The sequence below is a fragment of the Nomascus leucogenys genome, chromosome 12, assembly GCF_006542625.1.
Source record: "Nomascus leucogenys isolate Asia chromosome 12, Asia_NLE_v1, whole genome shotgun sequence".
Classification (NCBI taxonomy): Eukaryota; Metazoa; Chordata; class Mammalia; order Primates; family Hylobatidae; genus Nomascus; species Nomascus leucogenys.
Genome location: NC_044392.1, coordinates 57340174 through 57350260, shown reverse-complemented (window position 1 = coordinate 57350260; position 10087 = coordinate 57340174). Strand labels below are relative to the sequence as shown.

The 10087-nt window shown below is 37.2% G+C and overlaps 1 pseudogene across 1 annotated transcript; it reads left to right on the top strand.

Annotated features, from left to right (window-relative positions):
• The first annotated feature begins 8835 nt into the window (after positions 1–8835).
• LOC100604121 lies at positions 8836–9430 on the top strand (annotated as a pseudogene). Its single transcript, XR_121935.4, has one exon. The product of XR_121935.4 is annotated as a 60S ribosomal protein L17 pseudogene (transcript).
• The last annotated feature ends 657 nt before the right edge of the window (positions 9431–10087 follow it).

The following is a 10087-nucleotide window of genomic DNA, read 5'->3' as shown; positions in this document are numbered from 1 at the left end:
TTCTCGTGTATTGGGTGCATTTATATTTAGGATAGTTAGTTCTTCTTGTTGAATTGATCCCTTTACCATTATGTAATGGCCTTCTTTGTCTCTTTTGATCTTTGTTGGTTTAAAGTCTTTTATCCGAGACTAGGATTGCAACCCCTGCCTTTTTTTGTTTTCCATTTGCTTGGTAGATCTTTTTCTATCCCTTTATTTTGTGCCTATGTGTGTCTCCGCACATGACATAAGTTTCCTGAATACAGCACACTGATGGGTCTTGACTCTTTATCCAATTTGCCAGTATGTGTCTTTTAATTGGAGCATTTAGCCCACTTACATTTAAGGTTAGTATTGTTATGTGTGAATTTGATCCTGTCATTATGATGTTAGCTGGTTATTTTGCTCGTTAGTTGATGCAGTTTCTTCCTAGCCTTGAGGGTCTTTACAATTTGGCATGTTTTTCCAGTGGCTGGTACTGGTTGTTGCTTTCCATGTTTAGTGCTTCCTTCAGGAGCTCTTTTAGGGCAGGCCTGGTGGTGACAAACTGTCTCAGCATTTGCTTGTCTGTAAAGTATTTTATTTCTCCTTCACTTATGAAGCTTAGTTTGGCTGGATATGAAATTCTGGGTTGAAAATTCTTTTCTTTAAGAATGTTGAATATTGGCCCCCACTGTCTTCTGGCTTGTAGAGTTTCTGCTGAGAGATCCGCTGTTAGTCTGATGGGCTTCCCTTTGTGGGTAACCCAACCTTTCTCTCTGGCTGCTCTTAACATTTTTTCCTTCATTTCAACTTTGGTGAATCTGACAATTATGTGTCTCGGAGTTGCTCTTCTCGAGGAGTATCTTTTTGGTGTTCTCTGTATTTCTTGAATTTGAATGTTGGCCTGCCTTGCTAGATTGGAGAAGTTCTCCTGGATAATATCCTACAGAGTGTTCTCCAACTTGGTTCCATTCTCCCCGTCACTTTCAGGTACACCAATCAGATGTAGATTTGGTCTTTTCAAGTAGTCCCATATTTCTTGGAGGTTTTGTTTGTTTCTTTATATTCTTTTTTCTCTAAACTTCTCTTCACGCTTCATTTCATTCATTTCATCTTCCATCGCTGATACCCTTTCTTCCGGTTGATCGCATTGGTTAGTGAGGCTTGTGTATTCATTAAGTAGTTCTTGTGCCATGGTTTTCAGCTCCATCAGGTCCTTTAAAGACTTCTCTGCATTGGTTATTCTAGTTATCCATTTGCCTAATTTCTTTTCAAAGTTTTTAACTTCTTTGCCATTGGTTCGAACTTCCTCCATTAGCTTGGAGTGGTTTGATCTTCTGAAGCTTTCCTCTCTCAACTCATCAAAGTCATTCTCTGTCAAGCTTTGTTCTGTTGCTGGTAAGGAGCTGCATTCCTTTGGTGGAGGAGAGGCGCTCTGATTTTTAGAGTTTCCAGTTTTTCTGCTCTGTTTTTTCCCTGTCTTTATGGTTTTATCTACCTTTTGTCTTTGATGATGGTGACGTACAGATGGGCTTTTGGTGTGGATGTTCTGTTTGTTAGTTTTCCTTCTAACAGTCATGACCCTCAGCTGCAGGTCTGTTGGAGTTTACTGGAGGTCCACTCCAGTCCCTGTTTGCCTGGGTATCAGCAGTGGTGGCTGCAGAACAGCGGATATTGGTGAACCGCAAATGCTGCTGCCTGATCATTCCTCTGGAAGTTTTGTCTCAGAGGAGTGAGTACCCGGCCGTGTGAGGTGTCAGTCCGCCCCTACTGGGGGGTGCCTCCCAGTTAGGCTACTCGGGGGTCAGGGACCCACTTGAGGAGGCAGTCTGCCCATTCTCAGATCTCAAGCTGCGTGCTGGGAGAACCACTACTCTCTTCAAAGCTGTCAGACAGGGTCATTTAAGTCTGCAGAGGTTACTGCTACCTTTTGTTTGTCTGTGCCCTGCCCCCAGAGGTGGAGCTTATAGAGGCAGGCAGGCCTCCTTGAGCTGTTGTGGGCTTCACCCAGTTCGAGCTTCCCAGCTGCTTTGTTTACTTACTCAAGGCTGAGCAATGGCCAGTGCCCCTCCCCCAGCCTCGCTGCTGCCTTGCAGTTTGATCTCAGACTGCTGTGCCAGCAATGAGTGAGGCTCCATAGGTGTAGGACCCTCTGAGCCAGGTGCAGGATATAGTCTCCTGGTGTGCCTTTTGATAAGCCCATTGTAATAGCGCAGTATTAGGGTGGGAGTCACCCAATTTTCCAGGTGCCATCTGTCACCCCTTTCTTTGACTAGGAAATTGGCTCATGCACAGTGTGCTGCACCCACTGTCCTGCACCCACTTTCTGGCACTCCCCAGTGAGATTAACCCAGTATCTCAGTTGGAAATGCAGAAATCACCCATCTTCTGCATCGCTCATGTTGGGAGCTGTAGAATGGAGCTGTTCCTATTTGGGCATCTTGGCTCCACCCCCCATGATGAGTAATTTTCTTACTGAATGTAGATGTGGTTTGTTTTACCTTGTTGGATGCTCAATATGTTTGTATTCCCATAAGATATAAAAGAGGAGCTTTTTATGGAGGGCACAGTGTAGTTACTTGGGAAAATTTCATACTTTCAGATCTTGTGTTAAAGATCTTTTAGGTAAGAAAAGAATAGAATTTTTGTTTGAGGCCAGTAGTTCTTCATTACTGAAACAAGATCTTTCTGGGTACTCTTCCCAGTGTTCTGTGAATGAAGAAATCTTCCATTTTTGCTAGTTGAAGCAGACTCTATTCTTGGTCCTTTGTAAATGCTGGTACTATCTCTCTGATCCTGTTGTTAAGTGGTTGTTTCTCCAGCTTCAGGTAGTTTCCTCACACATCCATTGATCAGTATTCTGCCAAATACCCAAGTGGAACCCTCTGCACATCTCTGGAGTTCTTTTTCTGTGTAGCTCTCTACTCTCCAGTACTCTTCCCTACAAACTTGAGCTGCCTTTGTTTCCCAGAACACTTAGCTCTGGTACATTGGCTTAACTCTGTCATTGCAACATAACAGTACATCGGTCTTGCCCTTTCTGCACTGTGGCACAGAAATTGTTTCAAAGCAATAAGCTTGGGCTTATTGCCCCCCATATAAGCTACTTCACTTATTTCCTGTCTCTTAAGGACATTTACTTCATTATCTGATGTCTACTGTCTTTAATTCTTTCATACATTTTCAATTTTAAAATTGTTTTAGGTAGAAAGATATACAGTTACTATTGCTCTGTATTTTCCAATAGTAGCATTGATCATACACTGTTTATTAATTGTAAGATTTAACAGTGTCAAGATATCAAGTCTCCCCAAATCAATCTATAAGTTAACAAAATATCAATGAAATTTACAAATTTTTTATGAAACTAGAAACTCTGATTCTTAAATCTATATGTAAGACTAAGTGGCTAAGACTAGAACAGAATTCCCATTACCCTGTCATGCTTTATCATCTTACACTACTTACTCTCATTCATAGTTCTTATTACCCCTTGACGTATTGTCTTTAATCATTTTTTTCTGTCTTTAACCCCAACTAGAATGTAAGATACAGAAGAGCAGGTTATGTATCTTATATATAAGATACATAAGTTCACTGTTATATCTCTACTGTCTAACACATATACACTAAATAATTATTAATTAAACAAAAACTGCATGCCAAAGACAATTCTGAAAGAGAAGACTGGGAATTTGGTTTAGCATATATCAAGATGGTAGAAGGCAATAGCAATTAAGACCATTTGTGTATTATTGCGTGGATACACAAAAAGATCAGTGGAACAAAACAGGGAAGCCAGAAGTAGCTCTTATTGTATACAAAATTTGGTTAACATATTATAGAAATACCATTACAAATCAGTTATAAAAGGATGGAATTAGTTAACAAATACCGCTCAGACAATTGTCTTCCTTTTAGGAAAATTATGTACACAATAAATTCTATGTGGTTTATGTACACAATAAATTCTATGTAGCCTAAGAAAAGCTTTTAGCAACAATTATATGAGAATATCTTTATGGCCCTATTGTAGAAAAAAATGTTTTAGACAACACAAAAGGCTCGTCTTATAAAGATTAATAAATTTGTTTATATAAATATGTAAACCTTCTGTTATATAAAAGAATATAATAAACGTGGAGAAAACATGAGACACAAACTGAGAGAAGATATTTGAAACTTGTATAAAGAATTAGTATTAATTTAAAAATGTGTTTATGAAAGTTCTACCAAACTGCACCCCAGCCAAAAGATAAACTAAAAGATAAAAACCAAATGGGAAAAAGGGCAAAGGATTTGAGCAGAAAATTCATAGAAGAGGAAACCTGGATAGTTAACAAACATACAAAATGCATATATTTATGCATAATCAAAGAAAACTAATATAACATGCTATTTCACTCACACAAAATTGGCAAAAATTGAAGTCTGATAATATCAAATGTTGATAGGAATGTGGGGGTGTGAGTTCTCCACACTGTTAAAGGAGTACAACTACTTTGGAGAATAATTTTGCAATCTCTAGTAAAATTTAAAATGTTCCCATCCTACAATTCAGAAATTTAGTGTCTAGATTCATGGCCCAGAAAAACTCTTGTACTTGTAAAGCAGAATATCTTTAGAGGGAAATGAATTTGTTCAAGTAATATTTTGGAAGAATTTAAATGTTGTCAGCATGGGGAATAAAGAAATAAAATGTAGTGTAGTGATACAACAGAGCCGACTTTCTCAAGTGCAGTTTAGGGAGGAAATTTCAGTGGCCTAAGGCATCCATTAAATGTAATGAATCAACTAATTGCAACATATCTAGAATGGTCCTAGTTATGTATCATCATTGGAAGAATTAAGAAAGAGGTCATTCAAATCATTGTCTTACGTTCAGTGGTTAAGCTGAAGAACTCTGTGAGACAGGCTGCCATATAGCAATTAAATTAAATGATCTTGAATAGCATGTATCAATATGAAAAGATCCCCCCAAATAAGAATAAATATTAAAACCAAGATGCAATAACATACATAAAATATGAAAGCATTCATATAAAATTGAAAAACATAATATAACATTATATGTTTTTCTTAGATGTTTTTAAAGTATGTAGTAAAAATATAAAAACAAACTGGAATGATATAAACTAAGCTAATGAAAGTTTATTTGGGGAGAAGTAAAGAGAGAATAAGAATGAGAAAGACTTCAACTAAGTAATATTTTATTTCTTTCATATATAAAGTATATCTGAAGCAATGATGCCAAAATATCAACATTAATTAATTGTGGATATTGGAAACACAGATATTTGATAGCACTTCCATATTTATTTAACTTTTCAAAAAACATCCAGAAATTAAAATAAAACTTTGCCTGCAGCTTAAGAAAACATCAAAAAAAAAAAAAAAGGCAAGCTAGCAACTATCAAATATCTTGTGTCTTCCTAACTTCTACTGAGTTCACTAACTTCTACTGATCTGTAACCAGTTTTTCACAGTAAAGGAGGCCATTCCATTGTTGTGCTGTCTCTTGTCATCCAGTATCCAAAAGCCTGACTGTTGTCGTTATTGAGTGTGAGAGAGCTGCAAACATCAGAACAGCTTTTCACAATAAGCGGCTGGCTGGGAAACTTGAGCAAACAAAAAAAGGAGAAAATTAACTCTGGTCGCTGGCCAAAATAATTTGCCTATGATAAACAAAATAGACAATTTCTAGTTCCCACCCCATAGCAGATTAAGACCACCTGTTTTTAATTATGTCCAAATATTTGATAGTTCCTTGTTCCTTTATGTTTCTCAGTTATGTCGTTATTCTTTTAATTTTAACCCATGCAGCACGATTCACTTTTCCTTGGCTTTCTACTTTTAGAGTCGTTACTTCTAACTTATCTCTGCTTCTCTCATCCAAAATTTAGAAACAAATCTAAAACTTCGGTCTTGTTACTCCTTAGCAAATTATGGCCAGCTTAGTGCAACATTTTCCCCTGACTATTCCTGAAGCAGTTTATTGACTTCACTACCCCCGCAGACCCCAGGAGTAGAAAATGCTGGTTCTCCCATAGTTCACCTACTTGTAGCTTCTAGGTAATGTAAGCTTTCTCACAATTCCCTACTGCCTCTTGTATCACTGAGGGGCACCACAAGCAAGAGAAAGAACTTGTATTAGCTAAATGAAAGCCTTTTAATAACTGACTGCTTACAGAGAAGTAGGTGGGTTATGGGGTAAAATAAGGGATATTAAGACATGCAGACATTAGTAAAAATGGGGATGCATTACCACCTCTAGGGCTAAAAAGACACGGAGAAGAAATATGTTTACAGAATCCTGTGAGAGTGTGAGATGTTGGGGAAGGGCTACTCCCCAGGAGCTTTAGTCTTGGAAGAATTCAGGTGCTACTGGAAGAGGTGCTGGCATAAAGGAGAGAGCCTGAGAGAAACACAGCAACCTGTCTTTTCTCTTGCCTTGCAATCTTCTGCTCATGACTTGCTTTGGCTAAATCCACCTATAAGCAAATTGAAAGAGTGGCTGCGTGATGTAGGCCTTAAGCAATAGCCTTCTAGGACCTCAGACTGGGTCGTTGGGAGTGAAGACTGGTTTTGCAGGGGAAGGAGCAAACAATAACCTGCACATTCCTGAAGATCAGATGTTTCTTCCTCCTTCTTTTCAAGCTCATGTTATCTGACCATGCCACCCTCTACCAGTTTTCAGCGTTGTCATTGACCTGTCTCACTTTCCACTACAACCCCTGCCATCATCCTTGGCTACTTCACTGTGTATGTGGATGACCCATCAGACAGTCTAGCCTCAAAGTGTTTACTTTCTCAACAACAACAGCATTTATCTGTGTTCTAGTTCAGCAACCCATGGTAAAATACCAATTGTTTTTTCTAGCACAGAGGAAATAGTTATCAATGAGCTAGGAAATCTCTCAGTTTTCTATCCCTAATTTTAGCTGCATCCATTCTCCCTTCTTCCTTCAGTTTTTTTTTTAAATTTCAATAGGTTTTGGGGGAACAGGTGGTGTTTGGTTACATGAAAAAGTTCTTTAGTGGTGATTTCTGAGATTTGGGTGCACCCATCACCTAAGCAGTATACACTGTACCTAATGTGTAATCTTTTATCCCTTGCCCCACTCCCACCCTTTCCCCGGAGTCCTCAGAGTCCATTGGATCATCTGTAGGCTTTTGCATCCTCATAGCTTAGCTCCCACTTATAAGTGAGAACATACGATGCTTGGTTTTCCATTCCTGAGTTACTTCACTTAGAATAATCGTCTCCATCTGGTTGCTGTAAATGCCATTATTTCACTCCTTCTTACGGCCAAGTAGCATTCATATATATATATATATATATATATATATATATATATTCCTATATATATTCCTATGTATATATATATTCCTATATAAATATTCCTATATATATATATTCCTATATATATTCCTATATATATATATTCCTATATATATTCCTATATATATATATTCCTATATATATTCCTATATATATATTCCTATATATATATTCCTATATATATATTCCTATATATATATTCCTATATATATACCTATATATATATTCTTATATATATTCCCATATATATTCCTATATATATATTCCTATATATGTATATATTCCTATATATATTCCTATATATATATTCCTATATATGTATATATTCCTATATATATATTCCTATATATATATATTCCTATATATATATTCCTATATATATATATTCCTATATATATATTCCTATATATATATATTCCTATATATATATATTCCTATATATATATATATATATATATATATATATATATATATACACACAACCTACTCATCTGACAAAGGGCCAGTTGGAGACCACAATGAACTCCAACAAATTTGCAAGAAAAAAACAAATAACCCCATCAAAAAGTGGGGGAAGGATATGAACAGACACTCCTCAGAAGACATTTATGCAGCCAAAAAACATGTGAAAAAATGCTCATCATCACTGGCCATCAGGGAAATGCAAATCAAAACCACAATGAGATACCATCTCACACCAGTTAGAATGGCCATCATTAAAAAGTCAGGAAACAACAGGTGCTGGAGAGGATGTGGAGAAATAGGAACCCTTTTACACTGTTGGTGGGACTGTAAACTAGTTCAACCATTGTGGAAGTCAGTGTGGCGATTCCTCAGGGATCTAGAACTGGAAATACCTTTTAACCCAGCCATCCCATTACTAGGTATATACCCAAAGGATTATAAATCATGCTGCTATAAAGACACATGCACACGTATGTTTATTGCGGTACTATTCACAATAGCAAAGACTTGGAACCAACTCAAATGTCCAACAATGATAGACTGGATTGAGAAGATGTGGCACATATACACCGTGGAATACTATGCAGCCATAAAAAATGATGAGTTCATGTCCTTTGTAGGGACATGGATGAAGCTGGAAACCATCATTCCCAGCAAACTATCACAAGGACAAAAAACCAAACACTGCATGTTCTCACTCATAGGTGGGAATTGAAGAATGAGAACACATGGACACAGGAAGGGGAACATCACACACTGGGGCCTGTTGTGTGGTGGGAGGAAGGTGGAGAGATAGCATTAGGAGATATAACTAATGCTAAATGACAAGTTAGTGGGTTCAGCACACCAACATGGCACATGTATACGTATGTAACAAACCTGCACATTGTGCACATGTACCCTAAAATTTAAAGTATAATAACAAAAAGGTTTCTACCACTAAGTTTAGTGAATATTCTATATAGAAGAAGAGTTAAAGTCCCAGTAGCCATTCATACATTTAATAACTTCTTATTAAAAAGATTTTTCTGGCTCTTTCCCTGAGCAGCCTGAGGTAATCTGTGAACATGGTTTGCTATTCACTTGACCCAGAGAACCCCACGAAATCATGCAAATCAAGAGGTTCCAATCTTCATGTTCACTTTAAGAACACTCGTGAAACTGCTCAGGCCATCAAGGGTATACATATACGAAAAGCCACGAAGTATCTGAAAGATGTTACTTTACAGAAATAGTGCATACCATTCTGACGTTACAATGGTGGAGTTGGCACGTATGCGCAGGCCAAGCAGTGGGGCTAGACACAAGGTCGGTGGCCCAAAAAGAGTGCTGAATTTTTGCTGCACATGCTTAAAAACGCAGAGAGTAATGCTGAACTTAAGGGTTTAGATGTAGATTCTCTGGTCATTGAGCATATCCAAGTGAACAAAGCACCTAAGATGTGCCGCCGGACCTACAGAGCTCATGGTCGGATTAACCCACACATGAGCTGTCCCTGCCACATTGAGATGATCCTTATGGAAAAGGAACAGATTGTTCCTAAACCAGAAGAGGAGGTTGCCCAGAAGAAAAAGATATCCCAGAAGAAACTGAAGAAACAAAAACTTATGGCACGGGAGTAAATTCAGCATTAAAATAAATGTAATTAAAAGGAAAAAAAAAGATTTTTCTGGGCACAGAAATCAGCTATGATGATAGGCAACAGGTTCTTGGTCTCAAGAAACACTCTCTGGTGGTGGTAATCAACTCTAAATAAATAAATTGACATAGATTTTTAAAAAATGATTTTATAGGTTGTATAACTTGCCCCAGGATGCAGAACTTATAACTGGTAGAGCCAGCATTTGAATTGAGACAGTCAGGCTCCATAGTCCATGCTCTCAACCATTTTGCTTAATTCTTCATTTCAGTGTCCCTGGGGTACCTCTAACTTACCATATCTGAAACTGGGTTTAGCTTACTCTGAAAACTGACTTCTCCCAATCTAATCAACACTGGTAAAGTTAATATTCAGAGCCACCTTCAAACTGATATTTTTTAATTAGTGATTTAACATTTAATTAGATATGTTGGAGGAAATTGATATAATAAGCATCGTATATTTACATCATTATCATAAAAATAGTATATCCCTAATACAGTATAAAATTTTGATATTTTTGGAATTGTCTTTCTTTTAGTTACTCCATTGCTCATAAATAAATGAGCTATTCAAGATAAAGTTTCATGTCCATGGATATGTTTAGACTTTTAAAAATCGCTTAAAGGATTATTTTTCTGATTTATATGTCCGCAGAATATTTTGTGACCACTTTTTGA